This window comes from Odontesthes bonariensis, chromosome 18 (genome assembly GCF_027942865.1).
Source record: "Odontesthes bonariensis isolate fOdoBon6 chromosome 18, fOdoBon6.hap1, whole genome shotgun sequence".
In the NCBI taxonomy this organism is placed as follows: Eukaryota; Metazoa; Chordata; class Actinopteri; order Atheriniformes; family Atherinopsidae; genus Odontesthes; species Odontesthes bonariensis.
Window position 1 is genome coordinate 26,001,944 of NC_134523.1, and position 25,194 is coordinate 26,027,137.

The following is a 25,194-nucleotide window of genomic DNA, read 5'->3' on the forward strand; positions in this document are numbered from 1 at the left end:
ACCAAAAAGTAAAGTGACCTAGTATAAATAATATTGCACGTTGTGAAGTTGAAATGAATAAAATATAAATAATACAGATAAAGAAAAATCTCTATATGATGAGTGGTGGATTATCATGGGAAAGGAAACAAAATAATCAGTGTGTGAAAAGGTTGGTGTGTGTGTGTGTGTGTGTGTGTGTGTGCTGCTGTATATGTGTGTGTGTGTGTTGGCCTGCCACACATTTGTCGCTCGGCCCGGCCCACATCGGCTTCTTCGTGTCTGCTGAGCTAAAGCTGATCACAGAGCGGCAGACGTGATAAAAGGCTGAAAAACACACACTTTTCTCCCGGTTCGTCCCTTAAACACCCGGCCAGGCTTTCTCTCTCCCTCTCTCTCTCTCTCTCTCTCTCTCTCTGTCATCTCAGCCAAACGCTCCTCTAATAATGCTGATATTCATAATAAACAGCTGACGGCACGCCTGCCTGCTGTAAATACGGGGGGTGAAGTCACGGTGACATCACCGCAGAGGCGCAGATAAGAAACAACTGATTTGTACTTGTGTAAAAACAGCTGCTGTGTTCAGTGTCCAGTTCACACTGAAAGTACAAACTTCATCTCAGAGGCGGAAAAGCAACAAACGAGTAGCTTGGATCACCTCGGCCTCGAAGCCGGGTCATAACACCACGCGCTTTGTCTTCAGTTGGAGTCCTTTAATCAGCTTTGGCTCAAAACATTTAAAACATTTCCACAGCTGTTTGCTTCTAGTCATCCATACTGTGTTTTCCTCCCGCTGTAGGGGGGATCGACTGCCTGTCGTGGTGTTTATTCCATTAAAGCATCATTTAGCTGTAATTTTCAGGAGTGAAGACTGTAAATCCATACTTAATAACACATTAATGACTGCATCATTAATCACGAATCACACCAGACTTTTATGCTACAAGCCGACTCTAAAACTCTTTCAGAAAGAGTCTTGGATCCTGGGCCGAGTTAGAACTGGAAAAGGTGCCAGTTATGGAGCGCTTTCTGCACAGAAAAGCAGCAAAAAGTGGGTCATCCCACACCACAGTGCGGGCTGTGTCACGGAAAAGCCCCACAAGTCTTACTCAAACCTTTGCTTTTTAAAGGCTTTTATCAGTCAGAGTGAGACGCTGAAACATCTGAAACAGGAGTCTCTATAAGGGACAAATCAGGGTGAAGCTGGGTTACAGTTACAGCTCCACTCCGTGTCCCAGAGTTATTAAAACACCCTGAAGCTGTGGACATGTCGCTGCTTTAACTCAACATAGCCGGTTATCCGTGCTGATTGGGCTGGTTCCCGACCAGATGCTTCATCATTTTCCATGAAGAACTTTCCAGATGTTTGCCTCAGACGACCACGAGTGGCCGTTCGTATTTACGTTGGGAAACTCCCTCTGTCTCCGGGTGTCTTATCAGCTCTGCTGCCTCCTTTATTCTCTCAGGAAAAGGTAAACACGGCATGGTAAATAATTACCTGGAACAAAGACAAACACACACCAGCAGCAGCGGGAAGGATGAAGCCCGGTGTCATGGTAACCAGCAGGTTGACTCCAAATAATGGCTTCCTTCACCTCAGAGGCGTAAACACGGAGATATGCACCTACATCAGGTGATGTAGCTGAGGAAGGAGGAAGGAGAGTGGCTAAGCTAAAGCTCGACTTCCCACCAGATACAGACATGAAAGACCTCAGAAGAGCAAAAGATTTGATATCAAATTCAGCTCAGAGAGACGACTGAATCCCAATCAATCCAAGTGACTGATCAGAGCCTCAGAACCTTCATTATCGCCTCCTAACATTACAGGAAAACACAGCCACTGTGACACAGTCATTAGTCAGGAACGACTTGGTAGCTATTTTAAATTAATTTCAAATTTAAGAATATTTTTAACCCATATGAACCCACCAAGACACAGGTGGCACACGCCCTATAAATGTTCTGGAAAATTCCATGAAAAACTTTATCCTTGATTTCAACTCATGAATTGGCAGAGTGACCCATACTTAACATCCTGGTGGGTCATGTGACAGGTCATGTGATTTAGTCTTCCCATAATAACATTTCCAAGATGTCTGTGTGCCAGGTTACCACTACGGGCAGAGCTAGCTAAATTTAAATGGCTTGTTTTTGGTTGCTAAAGGAAAGATTCAAACCATTTAAACCATTTAACACCCATTGACACATCTTTGACACTAGGGAGTGTTATTTTGAGAAAAATGTCAGAAATATGTTCAATGTGGTCTATTTAGTCTGTGTTATGATGACCCCCATAATTTTCATTTAAGTAGAACGGGGTCCAGGTTCTTATGGGTTAAGTGTTCTTTAGGGGGGAGAAGCTGCACAGAAAGACCGGCCTTAAAGCCAACAACGTGTCCTGATAGCTTTCTTCTTCGGGTCATTTCTTCTTCTTCTGTCTTTCTATCATTCTGTGAACGAATCCCTGTGGTTCCTTTCTGTTTAAAGCTCAGTGAATACGTAATGAAACCGTTTACAGTTTTCAGCTCTCAGTCAGACAGGTTTGTATTTAGCAGCCAACCCAACAACACGTTGATTTATTTGAAATTATCTCCGTTTGTGATTAAAATAGATGCATGAATACCAGGAGTGTTCTTTAGTGAAGGTTGAACTCCCTGCAGGACGTTTAGAGGTCGTTTAGAGGACGTTTCCACCCGAGAACAACCTGAACACGGTTCTCTGTACCTGCATACAACAAGCTTCCTCAGCACCCGAGTGCTTTTTAATCGACTCAAACGCAGCATAAAAGACGGTATTGTGCGTTTCCCCACTGAATGCGTCCTGCGCTGCTCTTCAGGCATAAAAAACTCTTTATATGAACTTAGTTCGTCTGGAAGCTGAATGAAAACTTCAGCTCCAGACTCCTGCCGCGCAGCTCGGAGCCAACGCGCTCCATTCAAGTTAGGAAAGCCCGACGCAGAAATGTTGAAAAACTGCTCAGCGATCCCGAACGCTCCCCCTGGGAGTCTCCTCTTTCACATGACCCCGTCAACAGCGAGCCGCTTCATCAAAGGCCAGCCTGGACACGCCACAGAAAAACTCTCGTCCTCACACACCGGAGGAGGAGGTGGTGTGACTGGTAACTATAGCAACGGGACAGGGGCTCGCTCTCAGCATGTTTTCCCACCTTCCCACCTGATTCTCTGGTCACTGCAAACCGATCCCGAGGTGTTAAAAGTTGCCTTTAAAGCAGAAACAGCAGCCCAGAGATGGAGGCCAGGGCCCCTGAAACAATGCCACCACCAACGGTGGATACAAGCCGCAAAATAAAATAAAAACTTTACAGTGGTAAAGACGGCGGGGAAAGAGGTGGAAGGAACTGATGTGTTTACCTTTATTGGAGGAAGACAGCGGGAGCAGCAGCAGAGACATGGAAGAGAAAGCACAGACAGAAACTCTGGTTAGATTTAAGAGCTTTTCAGTTAAAGCTGAAGATAATAATAATAATAATAATACATTTTATTTATAACGCACTTTACATTTACAACAAAATCTCAAAGTGCTACAGTGGGATAAAAGACAAATATTAAGATAGTCTGTGCGACTGATCCATCAGTCCGAAGCCTTCACTGGTCAGTAAAGCCAGCTCAGACGGCCTCATGTTTCACCTTTAGGCCTCTGATCAGAGTCTAGTCATGGCTGACGGCAGCGAGGTGCAGCAGAAAGCTCTAAAAACGAGCCGATAAATCACAGCATTCGGTCACAGTTATGACCCCCGACATCAGAAATAAGCTCCATTCATTAATTCAAATATTAGCAATTCTATTAGGATCATTTTGGGATCAAACACTTCCTCAGCTGTGTTCATTGGGGAGTTCATTCATTCAATAATCGACCAGCAAAGTGACCAAAACTCAACAGATTCCTGCTTTAATATGACAGGAGGAAAATCCCTTTTTTATACGAGTGGTGGGATTAAAACTGATTCTTTAAGGCTAAAACAAGCAGATTAAATCCCGTCTAACAGCCAGTGCTTTGCTCTTAGTGCTCTGGGAGCTCAAAAACACACATAACTGGAGTTACATGCAGCAGCCACACCCGTCCATCAGGGAAAAGCTTAAGTAAGCTGCGACAGCATGAAGGGAAACATTCCCCGAGATAAACAGAACAGTTTCTCATTCAGACGCCGCGGGGCGGAGCTGCGTTTCAGACGTAAAAACTGATCAGAGCCGATAAAAGCAGGCGATAAAGGACTAAATGCTGATTAAACACACGTTAATGAGGTTTCATTTTAACCGAGAAGTGCTTAAGGAACCCGTTAAATGTGAAAATCTGTCAACATCCGTATTCTGACCCTTTGATTGATATTTCTGCTCCTGTAAAGACAAAAAGGTTTTACTTCAACCCGCCTCGTTTCGAGCCGGAATTGAAGGACCATTTCAGATAGTTTTTGTGCGCCTTCATCGACATGCACACGCGTCTCTGATGGTGGATTTGAGCGTGCACGAGCAACAGATCAGTTCTGTTGAAGTTCAGGAGGGTGGAGCACCGATCAGTCAGCTACGTCAGGACTGATGGGGCGCCATCAACGCACACAGGAAAAGGGAGGAAACAAACGTGCCTGAAGCTCGAAAAGCTGCGATAAAACAACGTATTTAGAAGGTATGAAAGTAGAGATGCACCATATTATCGGTATCGGACAATATTGGCTTTAAAAGGAACTATCGGTTCATATAGATCGATATAGATCTGGCTCAAACCCTCCATTAAGATTTTATTTTAATTTTTTTCCCTATTTTCGAGCAGCATCCTTCCTCCCTTCGTCATGTCATGTCATGTGCATGTTACCAAGTAAAAACGAATAAATAGTAAATAAAAAAAAAATATATAAAAATAAACTATCAGACATCAACCGATATAATTAACCGCTGTTTTTGTGATGGACCCGTGAGGATGATGCCTGCAGGGCGGTGTTATGACGTCAGCAGTCACCGCTCGGCGAGGAGGAGCCAAAACTTAAGCAACCACCTCAAGAAAACCTCACCAGCAGGCTGGGATAAAGCCAGGAAATACAGCCGCGACATGACGCCTGAGGCAAAGGTCATCACTCAGCAACCGATGGAGCGAGCGGTTCTTTTCAGTCGTGGAAGACTCTGGATTCTGTAGATTTTTGGGCCACGCCGAGCCTCGCCACGCCGGCCTCAGACGGAGGTCATTTTTCCAACACATCCTTATCAACGTCTACGTATGACATCATTTTCAGCATTTTTCTTCTAATGTCTGCAACACGAGCAGAAAAAAAAAAAACTGTATTTTAATTCCACTTCAGAGGAAACGAGATAATCTCTGTAACTATGAGTGTGAGGGGGAGAAAGGTTTCTGTTTAAAAGCAGAATCTAAAGGGCTATAACACCTTTTTTTTTTTAGTTGACCTGCATTCAGAATTCCTACAAATATCAGTTCCAGCTGCTGAATATGAGGTAAACATGTTTAATTAATCTCTGATAGAGTTCAGGCCTCTCTGAGGGCAGAAAAGTCTAAATCCAGCTTTGTTTGTCTTGTTTGATGAAGACGACCGTGACCCTGAAGCAGGGAGGAGGAGAGGATGAGCAGATAGTGTGATGTGTTGGAGGTTAGAGAGGTGGAACAACGCCGGGTCCCCGGCAGCTGGGAGTGTTGGTGAAACAAAGGAGCATTCATCAGAGAGGCGAGCCGGCCGTCACGAGAAAGAAGACGAAGAATCGGAGAGACGGAGGGGTGAGGAACAAAACAGCAGCGTCAGTAGCTGATGAAGCTGTTTATATCTCATGTAGGTCAGCTGGAGCACAGATACAGGACTCAGTATCAGTGTGAGGAGGGTAAACGGGGTCAGAAATAAAGAAGAGAAAAACAATGTGGAGTCCGGCCTGTAGAAGCAGATTAAATGCCTCCGTGTTCACGCCGTTACGCTCACATTTCAACCTTTTACGGTTTACATCCCGACCGCTTCATCGCTTAAAAATCCATCAAATCTGAACGTCTTTTGGGTCCAAACTGTCCTGACCGGAGGAAGTCCTAACCATTGAAAGTCTTTTAATGGTGAACGAATCTTCTCTCTGCTGCAGAAAAAGAGCTTTAGGCTTCAAACTGGAATCGAATCAAATCAAAATACAGTTTAGAGAGAAATAAAAATATAAAATCTAATGAAATAATAAGTATGCTCACTTCATTTATTCATTTAGGACTTTTTAAATGAATAATTTCTGTATTTATTTGCTTATTTACAAGATAATATATGAATAAATAGTTAAAACTGGAAAAAACTGTATTTTAAAATAAAAAGGTTTCTTCTTTCTTTACCTCCCTTTTCTCACAGATTAAGACACTTTATTCCAGGTTGTAATATTCCTTTAAATCAGTTTAAATACCCATGTTTTGGTTTTTTTAAACACAGTTCTGGCTCACAGTTGAATGCTTTATTATCTAATTTTGACTGACTGGATATAAATGTGTGCATAAAGTGTGGGATATTCAGCCTCTGGGCACAGAATGGAGCTTTGTACACTTTGATCATCCCGTAAACGGTGGGAGGGCTGACAGAAAGTGGAGGACAGGTCCAGACAGAGACTGGAAGACAGAATCCAGGTGATGCAGAGCACAGAAAACATGATTAGGAGATGGGAAACAAAGAAGAAGGCGTCCCGACACACACAGTCAGGAGAAAATGAGGGAAATAGGAGGTGATAATGGCTCCAAACAGAGCAGATCTTATGGGTGTCCTGTTCAAACTGGACAAAAAAATATTTCTTATGTTCTTTAAAAGATGCTAAATTTAACTTTTTCTTCAAAGCTATTTTCTAATCGTGTCAGTCCGACCCAAAACTAGACTTTCAGAGCGCACAGAAACGTGTTAATCCAACAGAAATGTTATGAAATCAGAGCATTTCTAACCAGTCAGGCAGCAGCAGAAAGCTCAGTCAGGTGTGTGATGTCAGCACGGTTTGGTGTGGAGGTGGACAGGTAAACACTCGGCAGGTAAACTGATGACCGACCCCCTCCAGTTGATTTCTGAGCAGCCTGTTGGCGGACAGGCTCAGAGGATATCAGCTGAACATCTCATATCCTCAGAGTATCAGCTAATGGTAGATGATCCCCACCGTAAAAACTCCTTTGTTCCTATGAAACGTTCAACTGGGACAGACGAGGACTGAGCAATGTTTCATGAGTTTTAAGACTTGGTTACATCAAAAGGTCATTCAAGGCAGCACTGGGTGTAATGTTTGTGTGGATGTGGGGTGTGGGGGCGTTTATTTTCTCATAACTACGAAGGCCTTTGGAGTCAAAGTGTGTGTGTGTGTGTGGGGGGGGGTGGGGGGGGGGGTTTCCATTGTATAGTGTCACATCGTATCACGTTGCATCGTGTAGTGTCGCATCCTGTCGTAATGATCGTGTCACATTGTGATCTGACATATCGTATCGCGTTGCTTTGTGTCACATCGTGTCGTGTCACATCGTGTCGTGTCATATCGTGTCGTATCGTGACCTGACGTATCGTATCGTGTCATATCGTGTCGTGACCTGACGTATCGTATCGTGTCGTATCATATCGTGTCGTATCGTGACCTGACGTATCGTATCGTGTCGTATCGTGACCTGACGTATCGTATTGTGACCTGACGTATGGTATCGTGTCGCATCGTGTCACATCGTGTCAGGTTGTGTCGTGTCGTATCATATCGTGTCACATCGTGACCTGATGTATCGTATCATGTCGTATCGTGTCACATCGTGCCGTGTCACATCGTGCCGTGTCACATCGTGTCGTGTCACATCGTGTCGTGTCACATCGTGTCGTGTCACATCGTGTCGTGTCGCATCGTGTCGTATCGTGACCTGACGTATGGTATCGTGTCGTGTCGCATCGTGTCACATCGTGTCAGGTTGTGTCGTGTCGTATCATATCGTGTCATATCATATCGTGTCACATCGTGACCTGATGTATCGTATCATGTCGTATCGTGTCACATCGTGTCGTGTCACGTCGTGTCACATCGTGCCGTGTCACATCGTGCCGTGTCACATCGTGCCGTGTCACATCGTGCCGTGTCACATCGTGTCGTGTCACATCGTGTCGTGTCGCATTGTGTCGTGTCGCATCGTGTCGTATCGTGACCTGACGTATGGTATCGTGTCGCATCGTGTCACATCGTGTCAGGTTGTGTCGTGTCGTATCATATCGTGTCATATCATATCGTGTCACATCGTGACCTGATGTATCGTATCATGTCGTATCGTGTCACATCGTGTCGTGTCACGTCGTGTCACATCGTGCCGTGTCACATCGTGTCGTGTCACATCGTGTCGTGTCACATCGTGTCGTGTCGGATCGTGTCGTGTCGGATCGTGTCACATCCTGACCTGACGTAGCGTATCGTGTCGTAGCGTGTCATATCGTGTCGTATCGTGTCGTATCGTGTTACATTGTGTCACATTGTGTCCCATCGTGTCGTGCCGTGTCACATCCTGACCTGACGTATCGTATCGTGTCGTTTCGTAGCGTGTCATATCGTGTCGTGTCATATCGTATCGTGTCACATCGTGTTGTATCGTGTCTTATCGATACCTGACGTATCGTATCGCGTTGCTTCGTGTCGCGTTGCATCATGTCGTGTCATATCGCACAATAATCTCTCACAGAGAAACTTGCGGCAGGATGGTTTCCACATACTTTGGTCAATAACAATGACGGTGGTCCAGTTTACTGACTCGACTCCAATGTGGGTGTAACCATCCTGAGTATGTGCAGCAGCTCAATGGATTAGGTCACAGAAAACTTAAATATAACTATGCAGAATGCAACGTTATGTGCATGTGGGTGTACATACGTGCAAACAACTTAAAAATACCAACACACACACACACACACACACACACACACACACACAGAATCAGGGAGGGACTGGAACAATAAAGCACTGTTGCCACCAAACAAGTCTTAACAAGTCCAGAAGCCCTTATAAGAGCCGCTGCAGGTTGGGCGAAGCTATTATCCAAGATATTCTCATAAATATTCATTCTCACCTCAGTTTCACCATTTCTTCCGCACTTATATCTGATATTGTTAAATACCAGACAGATTTAACTTCTTAAATCTTAATTTTGGAGCTTTGACTGAAGGTTATCCATAAAATCTCTTATATTTCTAGTTCTTTGCTTTGGTAGCAAGTCACAGCGGCTACTTAAGATAAAGAGTCAAAATTCCAAAAATAGAAAAAAGGAAAGAAAAGGAGAAACCGCAGGAATGAGCAGCAAAAATAAACTGCATAGCTTCAGCTGGCAGACTGACGGCTTCCTTTCAGTTCCTACAAACAGAGTAGTAATAAGAGTGCAGAGGGAGAAGCAGCTGTGCAGACCAGAGGTGGGGGAGAAATCTGAGGAGGTGGCTCTAAAATAAAACCACAATAAACACAAATGCTGGTCTGAATATCAAACGGGAGCTGGAGAGAGCAGGTGGGCGGGAAGTCAAAATGGAGTTTATAATGCGTTCCAGAGACCGAACGAGTGGGAGGATAAACAAAGACGGAGAGCAAGCAACGACGGACAGAAAGAGGATAAAAGAAAACGTGTAGACGTTCAAGAGACTTTGAGACAGAACAAAGTCGGCCTTCACACTCGCATTAAGCCACATCTGGATAGTGACAGAACTCATGACACCTAACATCATCAGCTCCTCTGATCCGATAAGAGCTAAGTGACAAACTGCAGGTCACCAGATGCACAATCATCATCACTCTGGTGCTCCTTTCTGATATCTTTTAATTTATCTGGACTGTTGCTTGTTTTTAAATTCATTTAAATGATTTTATTTGTTTCTCTTTATATTCTTTTATGTATCTTTAATGCTTCTTACACTCCCTGCTGCAATGCTTTTATTTTATGTAAAGCACTATCAATTGTTTTGTACATGAAATGTGCTACACAAATAAATTTGATTAGATTTGATTCTTAAGATCCAATCCGATGTGAATTCATCATGAACGCCAGCCTGATCCCAGGAAAAACATCAAAGTACAAGCAGGCATCAATCCAGAGGAAACGGCAGCGATGGGCCGACGGTCAGAGAGAGCTGGAAGCTAAAGTCCAGCGTATGTGGCCGAGAGCTGAGAGCAGCTTTATTAAATATTCACACGTTCATCTGTAAGAGAAACGTGGTCAGCAGAAAATGAATATCAAGGGGAATCGTTCCCGTGTGAGGCCGCTCTTCAGAAGAAGGAAAATATATATGCATACGAACATCAGCTGCTTTTTCACTCGGAAAAAAAAATCAAGACATCACGTCTTTATTAATATCACAGCTTCGCTTTAAATGCTCCCCCGCTGCCGCCTGAGCAAACATCCATCACCAATGATGCAGGTCAGCGTTCAAACGTCTTTATCCTGAAAACAAAAGCAGGATGCTGAAAATGCTTCTTTGAGAAGATCGAGGCTTTAGGAGGGAGCGATTAAAGTGAGGCGTGTTTGATGGACAGCTAAGCGTCAGCCTATCGTGAGCCGTTTCCATCCGACAGAGGAAAATGTGAAGTTAAACGTTGCTTAGAGCCAGGTTGTGTAGAGAGGTCGTTAGGTGGCGTTCTGAGTAGCTGCTAACCTGAAACAAAAACCTTAGAAGAAGAAAAAACAACACCAGACGTGTCCGCCATGTGGAAGAAAACAAAAATGATTATTCTCTCACATCAGCGAGTTTCGGTCATGTCATGTCAGTAACCTTCACGTATTTTTAGGGCTGGGCGAGTTAACTCGTTATTATCGCGTTTTTTACTTTTATCGGGCATTAACGCAGGTTTTATTATTTCTTTTATTATTGTAAAAGTCTGTTGCTCACAGGCTTTTATTTTGTAAAAGTCTGTTGCTGTCTGCTGTGGAACAGGAAAAGAAAGTAATCGGCGGATCCACCAAACCTGGAGAAGGGTACGGAACTTTTACTCGGCCATTTTCATTTTAAAGTTCTTCCAGACGGCGGAGTCGACAGAACCAAAGTCATCTGTAAACACTGCCAAGTTGAATTGTCTTCTCACCGTAGTAGTTCCAGTCTAAAATATCACTTAAAGGCAAAACACACAACTGATAGCAGCAAGTCATTCAAGGAAACAGACAGTGGAGCGAGGCTTCTACATAAAAACTACAGAAAGATGCTGATGTTAAAGTGTGTTTGCACAACAAATGTTATGGCACTTTCATTCATATGGCAGCACATTTAAAATAAAACTAAATGCTAAAAGCTATACACTACTTTTGGATTCATTTTTTAATTTTGCGTACAAATGCGATTAATCGGGGAAATCATGCGATTTATTAGATTAAACATTTTAATCGCTGCCCAGCCCTACGTATTTTCTGTTAATCGACTTTAACGAGCGGCAATGGAGACACGACTCCAGTCAACCTTTGATGTCTCTGACTCACGACAAACAGACTCTGCTTCCATGACTGCAGCAGTCAGAGGAAATGACGGCGTTAAAAGTCACGCTGTGTTACAAACAGGTACATTTAGAATTTAAAAATAGGCCTGTAATGTCTCCACATCGTCTCGGAAGTCCTCCTGCATGACTTCAGAGGGTAAAGCTCCTTCTTTAGCATGAAGCAACTACATCATGAAGCATTTTGAGTGAACGTGTCCTCATTCATTCATCCATCCAGGCATTAAAACAGCTGGCTGTGAACTCCGGTCATGTTTAAAAGGATTTCTACAGCACGGAAGGTCAGCTGGTGGGCAACTGACCTCATTACATTACGGTGTAATTAATAACCAGTCATTAAAATGCCTGGCAGAGTGGCAGGAGAGAAAGAACAGAGGAAGGAGAGGCGCAAGGACAGAAAGAAATGGACAGGCTGGCTATGAGAGAGAGTCGGGGACGGCAGGAAAATGAAACCCATCTCATTTTCTGCATCCTAATCTGTCAGGACCTTCACTCGGGGAGCCGGCGTACGACTGCGGTGGGAACTGGATCGATCACAGCCGGGATGGAAAGCTAACATTCGTCTTCCTCTGGCAAACATTTCAGCCATTTTCCCCTTATCGTGCTAAAGATGACAGAGGCTGGCGGAGTGGGTACAGTGACCAGCTGACAGAGATATCTGTCCATATCTGGAGGTGGTGGCCTCCCACGTCACACCCCACAGAGGAGGATACAGTTAGAAAGAGAGCTGGAAGTCCCCTCTCCTCTTTAAGAGTCATCTCTCCAACCGGACGCCCTTAAGAAGCAGCTGCTGGGAGGCAGCGGGAAGCTCCGGCACTCCGTCACCCTCAGAAAGAACTCTCAGCTTCCACGGAGCTGACGCCGCCTCAGCTTTAAGCATCACCCCCCCCGTCTGAGAGCGCGTTCACTCATTACACCGCTTCAGTTGCCAGCCAGCAACACGATGATGTGCACGTTTACTGTGAGCTGGATCTGAAATATCAAACTTCTTTAACTGGTTGAAAGAAGCCGGCTTCTCATACATTTAAGTCATTGTTTGAGTTTAATTTTCCCAAAAACACCCAGAGACTTGGTTTATGTTTTAAACAAGAAGAAAACAGTCAAATATCCTCTTTCAGCCTCTTAAATGTAAAAAAAAAAAAATTGTCTTTATTTTGATGTAAATAACAACTTTAAACAAAATATTTAAGGATGTCTGCTTGGGTTTTTGGACTCTTTTCTATTAAATTCTCAGAAAAACAGTAAAGAAAAAGACGGTCAGTGGCAGCCGTGTTTAAGCATTCATCAGATATCCCAAATATCTAAAAGTAAAACAGGAAATGGTTTATTAAGTCAGACCCGATACGCAAATTAACAGCAGAAGATATTCGTCCCGTGCTGCACTGAAGCTAACGGACTATCAGAGGACGTCCACACCTTGCAATGTGACAGCAGTGAGTCAGAACATGCAAATAGTGATCCGATAGCAGCCGGCAGGCCCCGGACACACCCTGTAACCACAAACAGCTGGTGAGCCCAGGGGCCGCGGGGGTCATCCGTGTGCATCGGAGTGTGTGTTCATGAAAAGAGGACGACCTCTGTGCTTAAACAGCCTCTTAGACGCAGTCCAAGTCTTCCCGGTTTAAGCCGAGTGGAGCTCGAGTCGACGTCTTTTTTAATTCTGCGAGCTGAGAGTGCACGGTGAGCTAACAGTGCACGGTGAGCTAACGGTGCACGGTGAGCTGAGAGTGCACGGTGAGCTAACAGTGCACGGTGAGCTAACGGTGCACGGTGAGCTGAGAGTGCACGGTGAGCTAAGAGTGCACGGCGAGCTGAGAGTGCACGGCGAGCTGAGAGTGCATGTTGAGCTGAGAGTGCACGGTTATGGAAGTTTTTCTGTGCCATCAGAGTTTGAATACGAATTTCTAAAATTGAATTTTTACAGCATCAAAATCAGAAAAATTAAAATGAATCCAACGGCAGCCAAGTTAAGGCTCTAGCATGGTTGCAGCGTCTGCTCGCGCGAGCAGTGTTGATGACGTCACGAGTTCGTGCCCGCCATAGGACCCTATATAGTGGCGCAAGTCGTTGCGCGCCAGTAGTTGCAATTTTCTCCGTCACAGAGGTGGCGCTGCTACGTGAAGGTTACCTCTACTCTACAACCACGAAAGTGGAGAAGAAAACAATGCCGCTGTCAAGAGCAAGAATACTGTAATTAATGATGCTGCTGCAGTTTTCGGATCATTTTAATTTTTTAATTCAGTCAATAGAGGTAAAGGTCTGAAGCCCCCGGCATCAACAGAGTCTCTGCCCTCTTCTTTGCCTTCACGTATCTGTCCCGTAGCTTCTTCCACACATTCTTACAGAACTCTCCCTCTTTCCCCAAAGTTCTGCCAATCTCTGTGCACCAGTTTTGGGAGTTTACGTCCTCCCTGTGCTGTTTCCCTGCAGTTTCGTACAGCTGCCTGTACAGACGCACCTCCTCACTGAGCCTGGTCTCACATCGGTCCATCTGGTTCGTTGTGCTCGGCGCCGCCAAGTTACAAAAATCGACTGGTGCACGACAACGCGCAGCGCCGTCTTTTCAAGGGAAGCGCCATGTCTGAAACGTCATTTTGACGTCACGGTCCGCCACCGCCGTGATAGACGCGGCAACCATGCTAGCGCCTTTACACTCCATTGGACAGATCAGCCATGTCCACCAACAGGTGATGGTGCTTTGGTGAGTGAGTTTACTTTATTTGCCATTTGTGTTAGTAAAATTGAGTAATAGATATTACTAATATCTATTGAGCTGATCTGTGAATTTTTTTCCATTCATTTTTTTCCACAGAATTTTTTGAATTTGAATTTTTTTTACACTGATTTTTGTTTTTAGAAATTTATATTTTTTTTTTACACTGTTGGTTTTTCAAATTCAAAGTCTGATTTTGATGCTGTAAAAATTCAATATTAGAAATTCATATTCAAAGTGATGGCACAGAAAAACTTCCATACACGGTGAGCTGAGAGTGCACGTCGTGCTGGAAACTCCCAGCAGGCGCCAGCGTGCCAACAGAGACAGGTGGACAACATGAGACCGTAACAACTGGGAAAACACATGACGCACGGATCACATTCAGCACACGCCTCCTTGTCGCGTCTCCCTTTGGACGACCCTCATCATTCCTCACGCCGTGCGAGCGAGGACGCTTCCAGGAGGGGCGAGGCGTTGGTCAGCTGCTGCGCCGGCTCCTCTCCAGGAGTGAGGAGGAATCTGGGAGCGACGCACACCTGCTGAAACGTCTCTCATTTCACCTCCTCTGGTCACAGCTTATTACAACAGAGGGAAGCTTTTCATTGGCACATCAGCCGGCTTTAAACCTTGAATCAGTCATTCATCAGCGTCGAGTCCAATTTCAGAATCACATTTCTCTTTCTCAGACATGTTCTCGCCTTTAAAACACCTGTTCAAATGAAATGTGGCGTGGATGACAAGGAATAGATGCCTTAAATAGAGTAAACCTCTGTTTTCTGGAGCAAAACCACCTAAAAGTTCAGCCGACGTGCACATCTCTGTCAGACAGATGCCTCATTTATCCGTATACTCTGCTACATTACAGGGAATTAGCTTTAAAATTGCTTGATATCAGAGCAGTCTCACATTGTGTTTAAACACATGCAAACTTAGAGATCTCCGACCTCTTGTTCCCTGGTTAAATGAAGGTTAGAAATAAATAAATCAGAGTAAAAAAGACGTGTTTTAGGCTGGAGAATCAGGAGAGTCGGTGATGTTGCTCCTTTTGGAGATACTGCTGTGGGAACTGTTTCATGTAGAAGAGACGGAACCGTGTGCTCTTAGAGGCAGAAAAGAGGCCATTTTTATTAATAAACTCTGTGGCGCTCTTTTATTTTTTTATTATCATTATTATTTATTTAGTCATTTATTATTATTATTAGTTAGTAGTAGTATTTTTATTATTTAGTCATTTGTATTATTATTATTACTTTATTATTATTATTACTTGTATTTTTATTGTTGTTGTTAATATACAATCATTGTAAATATTAATAACTTTTTGAGCTACTTGACTAATTTGAATTTCCCCCATTGGGGGATGAATAAAGTATTTTTCTACTTCTTATAGGCGCCGCGGGAAGAAACCAGCAGCTCCAGCTTGTGAGTGGAACGCGTCTGAAGGCCACACGGAGACGAAAGGAGAGAAAGTCGGCCCTGAAGCTACGTCTACATTCCAGCGTGTAAGTGAAGCTCAGACGGTGAATCGGCCTCTTATTCGGCGAGCAGCAGAAACATGAAGAGTGAGAGTGGATTTTTACCCTGAGACACAACAAAGGCTGCAGAGCGGATCTGATAAAAATAGGCCTTTGTTCGACTCGGCGCTGGTTCCCCTGTCCTTCCTGCCCTCCACCTCCCTTTTCTGCTCCTCCCACAGAACCAGCACCTCTCCCCCGTTTCTGTGCAGAACTCAGACTTTATGCACACACACAACAGGTTAAAGCCATTAACCAGCACCTCAGCAGCCAGGCTGCATTCCTCTTCATTACTTTCTCCTTCTGTCAGCAGCTCTCACCACACAAGCGTTTCACTCCCGACACCTCGCTCTGCATTCCTGCAATAACGCCAGCGCACAACTTTCTTATCGTCTGGCTGCTTCAGCAGCTTCAGAGGCACGAAAAGAAGCTGGAAAAAGAAGGAATAACTTAACAAACAACAGAAATCATGTTGCTTTCTTCTTCTTCTTTAGCTTTTTATGTTTGATATTCAAGCCGGCATGGAGGTTTTTGGCACAAACGCTCACAGCGCGACAGAAATGTTCGTTTCCCAGGTTCAGACACGGCTAAGTGTGCATTATGCAACCCTCGTGAACAGGTTCTTACTTTACAGCAGACTCTTAATGCCAAGACTCCCTCAGGCATGAGTTCAAGTGGGACTGCAGGGGTTCCAGCAGGGTGAGAAGTCATTTTCCTGTCAGGCTGAAGGTGGCAAAAGATGCTAAATGTATTCAGGAGCTGTTGACTGAACTGGAGCCCTTTCAGAACTGCACAGAAATGTGCTTTTCTTAAAGATCGGGCCTTTTTCTGGGAGGAAAACGAGTCGTTTTGTTGCATTTCAGACGTTGTCGCGGCCTTTTGAGTTTGGCCGCCCACGGCCTTTGTTAGGAAATGTACTTTGGAAACTCAAAAGGCCGCGACATTAAGTCAAAAAATCATGTAACCACCACCTCCCTACTTCACACCGGACATTTGACAAACAAAAAAAACTCCTCCAACACGCCCCCGGTGTGTTCTTAATCTAACTAATTAATCTAAACAATTTCAAATAGATTACAGATTCAGATTTTGATTCCAAACTAACTAAAGTATATTCTAACTGCCCAAAGAAAACTAAATTGATAGAACTTATGATTTACAAAACATAAATGGCCACAACAGACGTGATTTTAGAGTCGATTCAATTTTCGGAAGCAAAATAAACCGCTTCAGCGTGCTGGTGGTCCAATAACCGAACCTGCAGGGGCATCGGCTCATTTATAAAAACAGGAGGTGAGGGGGGGGTATTTGTTTGGTAAGGAAGCAGGAAAAGTGAGAGCAGGCAGATAGAAGGAAAGAGCCGTCGCTGCTCCACCAGGGGGCTGAGTTCAGAGAAGATGAGCGATAACAAACAGGGAGGAGCGACGACACAGAGATACAGAAACGAGAGATAAAGAGACGAGAGGCAGAGGAACTGCAAGACCAGTCCAACTCGGGGAGAAAGTGAGAGCAGAAAGGAACGAGAGGATGAAATGTGAGAGCAACCTCGCCTCCTCTCCATCTGAGATAAAGATTTGATTCATTCGCTGCGTACAAACGCCGCCACTCTGCATCCTCCTTACCCTGCCTCCTCTCCTCTCTTGGCCTTTGTTGCCCCCTCCTCCCCCCTTCGCCCTGCTTCTCCTTCCCCTCTGATGTGCGCATGGTGCAGGGCTGTGATGTGGCTCTGCTCACACCCTCCCACCACACAGCTGAAGCCAGCACTGGAGTCAGGATGCTGACCAGCTCAGACCAGACAGAAAAACAGGTTCTGATCACTCAGACTGACCTGCTTCTCATTAGAAAACAGAGAAGAGTAAACTGCAGCTGTGACGCTGAAAAGCTACATACTACATACTTCCATACTGCATACTACATTCTGCATACTGTTCGATCAGACAGTATGCAGAGCGTTTACCCACAATGCATTTCGCTCCTGCCCGAGCTGAAATCAGCCGGCCTGAAGCTGATTTCCCTTAAGGTCTAAACTCTGTAAACTTTAGCAACATTTAAACCTTTTCAGGCGAGAAAGTAGTCGTTTAGATCCCCAACGTGTTGAAAACCTGCCAAAATACCAGCTATTTACAATTATGTTCTGACGAATTCGGCGCTACTAAAGCTAGCCGCAGTGAGCAACGCACTTCCGGTTATTTTCACAAATTAAAATACCCGTTGCCTTTTATCATAGGGAAAGCCATTACGATACAATTGGTGCTTTTGTTTTGAAAACATGAAGTGAACCTACCCTCGTTGTAGCTAGCTTGAAACTGCCGTTTTGACAGGAAATGACGATCGGCGACGTCACGTTACATTGCATCTTGGGTAGTTTGAGTATGAGTAGTAAACTCATGATGCATACCCAACATTTCGGAGAATCTAGTATCCTAGTATCGCTTACTCAAACTCGCTTACTAACTCAAAAAGTTAGTAGGAGACGTAGGAGAAGTATGCGGTGTCGAGCCTCAGTCTCAAACCTCTGAATCATCGGTTCTCTGCAAGCTGTTCTGCAGCTGAGTCTCACCTCCGTGCTCCCCACGGGATGCAGAGCAAAGATGGAGGCGAAAAGGAGAGCAGCCTGCAGCTTTGTGTGGAGGAAAAGTCCTTTGTATGCACAATTCAGTTTTACTCTATTCAGAGTCCGGAGCGCAATGATGTGAAGTCACTCCTTCAGGAAAGAGATGATGCAACTGCTGGTCAAATGAACCTTTATAATCAGCTGGTTGCGCCATCAACAAGGACAACAAATTCCTCTGAAAACAAACCAACACAAGGCAGGAAGAAGGTCTACCTTTGAACTCAAGGTGGAGATCTGAGGTTTAATTTCCTCTGACGTCTGAGTGGGGATCCTCTGCAGGGGAAAGCATGAATAACCCCACATGTAAGCAGACATTAAAGCAGCAGCATCCTTCTTTTTTTGTTTAAAATTCCCCCACGAGGCCGGAAAGTTAAACTCTGCTGCAGTCAAACTCTGAGACTCCATCAGTGCTCAATGTTCCCAAAAAGGGAAGAATTAAAAAGCTCACATTCAGCAACAGTCCAGCTGCTGAACAGCAGCGTGAAACAGATCTAAAAGGGCTAAAATCTATCGAAAAAAGGTGATTTTCTGCAGGGAAACCCAAACCAGGAGAGAGGAGAGGAAGCTTCTTTAATCATCTTCCTGAAGTAACGTTTACATCGAATTATAGTAATATATATTACAGTAATATACATTATAGCTATAATGTATGTATAATAATGTATAATTATAGTAATATACATTATAATAATATACATTATAGCTGATGTTTATTCTCTATTTTCATTCTATTCTATTTTTATTCTATTTGCTTGTTTTTCCTTTAATTGTTTACATATCTTTTATACTGTACGCTGCTGCAACAATAATTTCCCAAATTGGGATGAATAGAGTATCTATCTATCTATCTATCTATCTATCCATCTATCTATCTGATGACTCAGTTTGGGACAAAAATTACTTTCATTCGGGGAGAAAAAGACGCCGGAGTGACACAGGACTGCTGGGATATTATGACCTAGGACATTTCTCTCAAACCCGATCATCTATTCATTCATTTGTTTATTCGGCACGCTCTCACCTCCGTATTTGACTGAGGGCTGAACTGCTGATGTTTGAAATACATTTTTCCTGAAGGCATTCAGGAAGTTAAATTTGGGTAAATTAAAAGAAGCGGATAAAGAATTCTCCCCATTTCTAACCACCAGAGGGGGCGATGCGTGCTGCCTTTATCAATATCAAAACCCACCACATACACGACAGATGTCTTTTACACATAAAAACGATGTAAAAATGACTTTTTTGTGCGATTCGACTGCTGAAAAATCAATAAAAGGTGCGACGCCCACAGCGGCTGCTGAGGGTTAAAGCGCCGTCTCTGTGGTGAGATAAAGAAATTAAAAAAGGAAGCATGCAAAGCAGCAAAGATAGACAGAAGCAGAGCAAATAAAACACACACACAGAGGAGCCGACGGCTCATCGGGAAACTGTCGAATGCAACTTCTGAATCGACCCTGCAGCAGATCAGCCGACACCCGGGACCTGAATCATCAAAACCAAACCGTTACACACAACCACCAAGCACACTCTCACAGATGTGGAGGCCCTCAGTTACATGCACACACAGATGTGGAGGCCCTCAGTTACACGCACACACAGATGTGGACGCCCTCAGTTACACGCACAGACAGATGTGGAGGCCCTCAGTTACACGCACACACAGATGTGGACGCCCTCAGTTACACGCACACACAGATGTGGAGGCACTCAGTTACATGCACACACAGATGTGGAGGCCCTCAGTTACACGCACACACAGATGTGGAAGCCCTCAGTTACACGCACACACAGATGTGGAGGCCCTCAGTTACACGCACACACAGATGTGGAGGCACTCAGTTACACGCACACACAGATGTGGAGGCCCTCAGTTACACGCACACACAGATGTGGAGGCACTCAGTTACACGCACACACAGATGTGGAGGCCCTCAGTTACACGCACAGACAGATGTGGAGGCCCTCAGTTACACACACAGACAGATGTGGAGGCCCTCAGTTACACACACAGCCAGATGTGGAGGCCCTCAGTTACACGCACACACAGATGTGGAGGCCCTCAGTTACACGCACACACAGATGTGGACGCCCTCAGTTACACGCACAGACAGATGTGGAGGCCCTCAGTTACACGCACACACAGATGTGGACGCCCTCAGTTACACGCACACACAGATGTGGAGGCACTCAGTTACATGCACACACAGATGTGGAGGCCCTCAGTTACACGCACACACAGATGTGGAAGCCCTCAGTTACACGCACACACAGATGTGGAGACCCTCAGTTACACGCACACACAGATGTGGAGGCACTCAGTTACACGCACACACAGATGTGGAGGCCCTCAGTTACACGCACACACAGATGTGGAGGCACTCAGTTACACGCACACACAGATGTGGAGGCCCTCAGTTACACGCACAGACAGATGTGGAGGCCCTCAGTTACACACACAGACAGATGTGGAGGCCCTCAGTTACACACACAGCCAGATGTGGAGGCCCTCAGTTACACGCACACACAGATGTGGAGGCCCTCAGTTACACGCACACACAGATGTGGAGGCCCTCAGTTACACACACACACAGCCAGATGTGGAGGCCCCCAGTTACACGCACAGACAAATGTGGAGGCCCCCAGTTACACACACAGCCAGATGTGGAGGCCCCCAGTTACACGCACACACAGATGTGGAGGCACTCAGTTACACGCACAGACAGATGTGGAGGCCCTCAGTTACACGCACAGACAGATGTGGAGGCCCTCAGTTACACGCACACAGCCAGATGTGGAGGCCCCCAGTTACACGCACAGACAGATGTGGAGGCCCTCAGTTACACGCACAGACAGATGTGGAGGCCCCCAGTTACACACACACACAGACAGATGTGGAGGCCCTCAGTTACACACACACACACAGACAGATGTGGAGGCCCTCAGTTACACGCACACACAGCCAGATGCAGTGTGACCCGAGCTGTTTGATGACTGAGGAGGACAAACATCATCGATACGCAGCCTCAGCCTGACCGGCGGTGCTGAGAGCATCTATCTGCCACACTTCTGTTCACATGCATGAAAACTAGAGGTGCACCGAAATGAAAATTTGTGGCCGAAACCGAAACCGAATAATAATTAATCACTTGGCCGAATACCGAAACCGAATATTACAGTTCAGTTAAGTTAACAAAAGTTAGATTTTTCACCATTTTTAAATATTGCTAAAATCTACGCCTTACAATAAATGTTTAGACATGTTTTTCAAAGAAAATAAATGTTTATTTGAAATCTTCAAAAGTTATTACTAATAACTAGAGATAAGTTTAATTAATTCCCATTTTCAATTCATTCTGGGGTTTTTTTCATTCATTTCATACAACAACAAAAAATACAACATATTATAAACGCGTTCCAACACAAAAATGTAAAAACATGCAATATAACAAATTATCTGAGTGTCCTTTTTGGCATAGAGTCTAGGTAGCCTGCTCCTTCAGGAACAGTGGCAGCATTTTTTGTAGTTTGTGTGTTTTGCCTTTTAGTGATATTTTAGACTGAAACTACTACGGTGAGAAGACAATTCAACTTGGCTGTAAATGCAGGAGTTTTTTAAAAATGTATTTTGAAATACGTGCTTTTATGTTGAAACAAGTAAAACAGGAAGTAGCGCCGGTTAGCTCCGTTAGCTTCACACAGAGACCGAGGAGCACCTGTAGCGTGATGTTACCTGCTAGTTTATTTTTATTTCATCACTCCATGCTTCGTGGTGTTTGCTGTAACTGGGTGAATGTGATGCATAGGAGAAGTGTAAGTTAAAGGATAAGACCGGTTTTTTGACATTGGGCCCTTGATTTCACATTATAACATGATGTTCTACTCACCCCTGCTTGTTGTTTGTCATTTGGAGCTGTTCCGAAGATATTCGCGAGGCGTCTGGCTGCTCTCTTGAGATATTCGGCCATGAAACGGTTTCCTATGGGCAAGCTCATACAGGCACAAACTATGCTGTTTATAATTTATTAATTACTCTATACCAGCACTGATAACGTGGAGGTGCGTCGCTTACTTAAAAAAATCCGGGTTACTGTAATTTTGAATTTTAGCCGAATGAATAAATAGGCAGCAGGTCTGTGGGCTATCTGTGGCAGTAGCACGACGATGACGTCAGTAACACCCACTTTACGACAAAAAAATCAAAATTACAATAACCCGGATTTTTTTAAGTAAGCGACGCACCTCCACGTTATCAGTTCTAGTGTAGAGTAATTAATAAATTATAAACAGCATAGTTTGTGCCTGTATGAGCTTGCCCATAGGAAACCGTTTCATGGCCGAATATCTCAAGAGAGCAGCCAGACGCCTCGCGAATATCTTCGGAACAGCTCCAAATGACAAACAACAAGCAGGGGTGAGTAGAACATCATGTTATAATGTGAAATCAAGGGCCCAATGTCAAAAAACCGGTCTTATCCTTTAAAGAATCCTAGTTCTGACCCTGCAGATTGCCTCTGGGGAATGACTCTGCCGCTGGTTGAGAAGCTAAAGGCTAAAGTGGCCAGTATTACTTTGATTATTTATTGGTACCAGCGACCTGCTAAGAATGCTATTTCTTTAATGATTACAACAACTAATGTTGTCTTTTATTTTGTTTACTCGAACATTTAGTTCTACGGTGTTGATGTGGCGTTAATAAACATCAGTGAGAAGAACCGGAGTCTCGCATCCAATCAATGAGCGGCATATTGGCCGAGTTTACAGATGAGTTTGGTTCTGTCGACTCCACCGTCTGTGGATAATTTTGCGTCACCACTATTCGGCCTCCGATTCGGCCACTCATTTGGCTTTCGGCCGAAAGCCGAATGTGTTTTTTTTTTGCGTTTTCGGCCGAATATTTTCGGTTGCCGAATATTCGGTGCACCTCTAATGAAAACGTCACTTTAACACAACTTTAACTTGAGCTGAAACCAGCTGGAATTCAAGCACAGCTTCCTTTTGCACAGCAACAAGGACCCGCCGGGTCAGAGTGTAAATCTGAGTCCAAATAACAGCCAGAGCTCGTTTGTCCACAGCTCAGAACGGCAAAATTAAACGTGGTACAATTTAGGGCTGTAGCGATACACGAATCTCACAATACGATACGATATTCAGCCAACGATTCGATGGACTGGTGGTCCGTCCTCTGAACCGGAAGGACAACACCGCCAGACAAACAGAAACAAACGAACATGTCCCAAACGTAAGAAATATGCACTTTATAACATTTTTATGAACTCATTTATCACTGTTTTGTAGAATGTGACCCCTGATGTTGTATTGCATCATATTAATGTTCTTTGTTTTCACTTATTGGAACGTCTGACTTTTCAATAAAGTTTGCTTTAAAATAAATAAAGAAAAAAAAAAAGAAGAAAAAAAGGTTTGATATTAAAGATTAAAAAAAACATTAAAAAAAAAAAAAAAAAAAAAAAAAAAAAAAAAAAAAGATACTTGTGGCCGAAAAATGGATACTTTATCGGGAAACAAAATATCGATATAAATCGCAGTATCGATAAAATTGCTCAGCCCTAGTACAATTACAGTTTTTCATTCATCGGAACATCGACGTCCAACGGCGTCACACGAGCTCCTATTGGCTGAGCTCCACTTCCTCGTCTTGTGAGGCTTCACCTGACCTCAAAAGCCCGTGAGGAGCACAGAAGGAGTAGGTCACAGACCTTTGTGGGTTAGCATGAAACAGGCCGGCGGGTCGATTCCATCCTCCACAATGTTTGTACTTTTTTACCTCTTTTTACTTCCCTTTCTTACGTTTTAACAGAACCGTTGCATAGTCAGAGTTAGGAGTGAAAAGAGCCGTTAAACTACATGGTTACAGCTGCTTCATTTCCAACATATAGTTCTTCTTCCTTGTCCTGTTTTCTTAGTAATCAGCGTGAAAATCAAGGTGAAACACAAGCTTTCACACCAAGGTAATGGATCAAGTTGTTGCAGGGTGTGTGGTGCAGATGAGGCCAATCATTATCATCTATTTTGGGATTGTCCAAAACTCTCCTCTTTCTGGCACAACATCCTTGATTGTCTGGAATATATATTTCAAATGACTATACAATTTGATGTCAGCTCAATGTATTACATTTGCAATCAACAGCAGACAAATATCTAATGAAGATATTATTGATTGGAGCAAAGAAAGCGATAACGAGGAAATGGCTACAACCCAACACACAGACGCTGGAAGACTGGCAAGGGACTGTTCACAAAATCTACATCATGGAGAGACTGACATTCGCTCTGAAATTACAGTCGGAGAAATTTTAGAGTCGGTGGTTAAAATGGATCAGATATATAAGATCACGGAGACTTGAACTACATTAAGTATCTCTATTACATGGCTTGAAGTACCAGTTTACTAATCTTGATGGAAAAATGAGTGAATGCGACTCTCTTTGTTCAATTGTTACTATTTTATACGCTGTAAAATGAAAGGGAGAGTAACAGTTTGGAGGGTATGTTAGCGCAGTTATCCAAATACAGTACATGTTTTTGTATAGATCTGTATGTGTGTAACAGTGCTGAAATTACTTTCTATGTATCTCTCTGATAAAAACAAAATTAAATAAAAAAATTTTTAAAAAAGAAGCTTTCACTGACAGGTAGTAACACGAGTTCACAGCCAGTGGAACAACAACACTGTGGAAGAGCCTCATTCTGTTCTTCTTCAGATAAAAATCTATTTCTGAGCTTCAAAGTGACCTTCTGTGGGAACAATAACCGTTCTTAGTCCTGAGCTTCAGTGTTCAGCAGCGCTGTGGACAGACAGGTGGGCTGATGTGCCGACTGCCTCAGGTGCGCTGCCTTCATTTCGTCAAATAAATCATGGGATGAGCTCCAGAAAGCTGGCACGCCTCATTTGAAGTCACTAAAACATTAAACGTA

The 25,194-nt window shown here is 44.1% G+C and overlaps 1 protein-coding gene across 9 annotated transcripts in view; it reads right to left on the reverse strand.

Annotated features, from left to right (window-relative positions):
* The window catches only part of macf1a (microtubule actin crosslinking factor 1a), a 286,863-nt gene that overhangs the window by 198,212 nt on the left and 63,457 nt on the right, over positions 1–25,194 (reverse strand). The window lies entirely within an intron of this gene.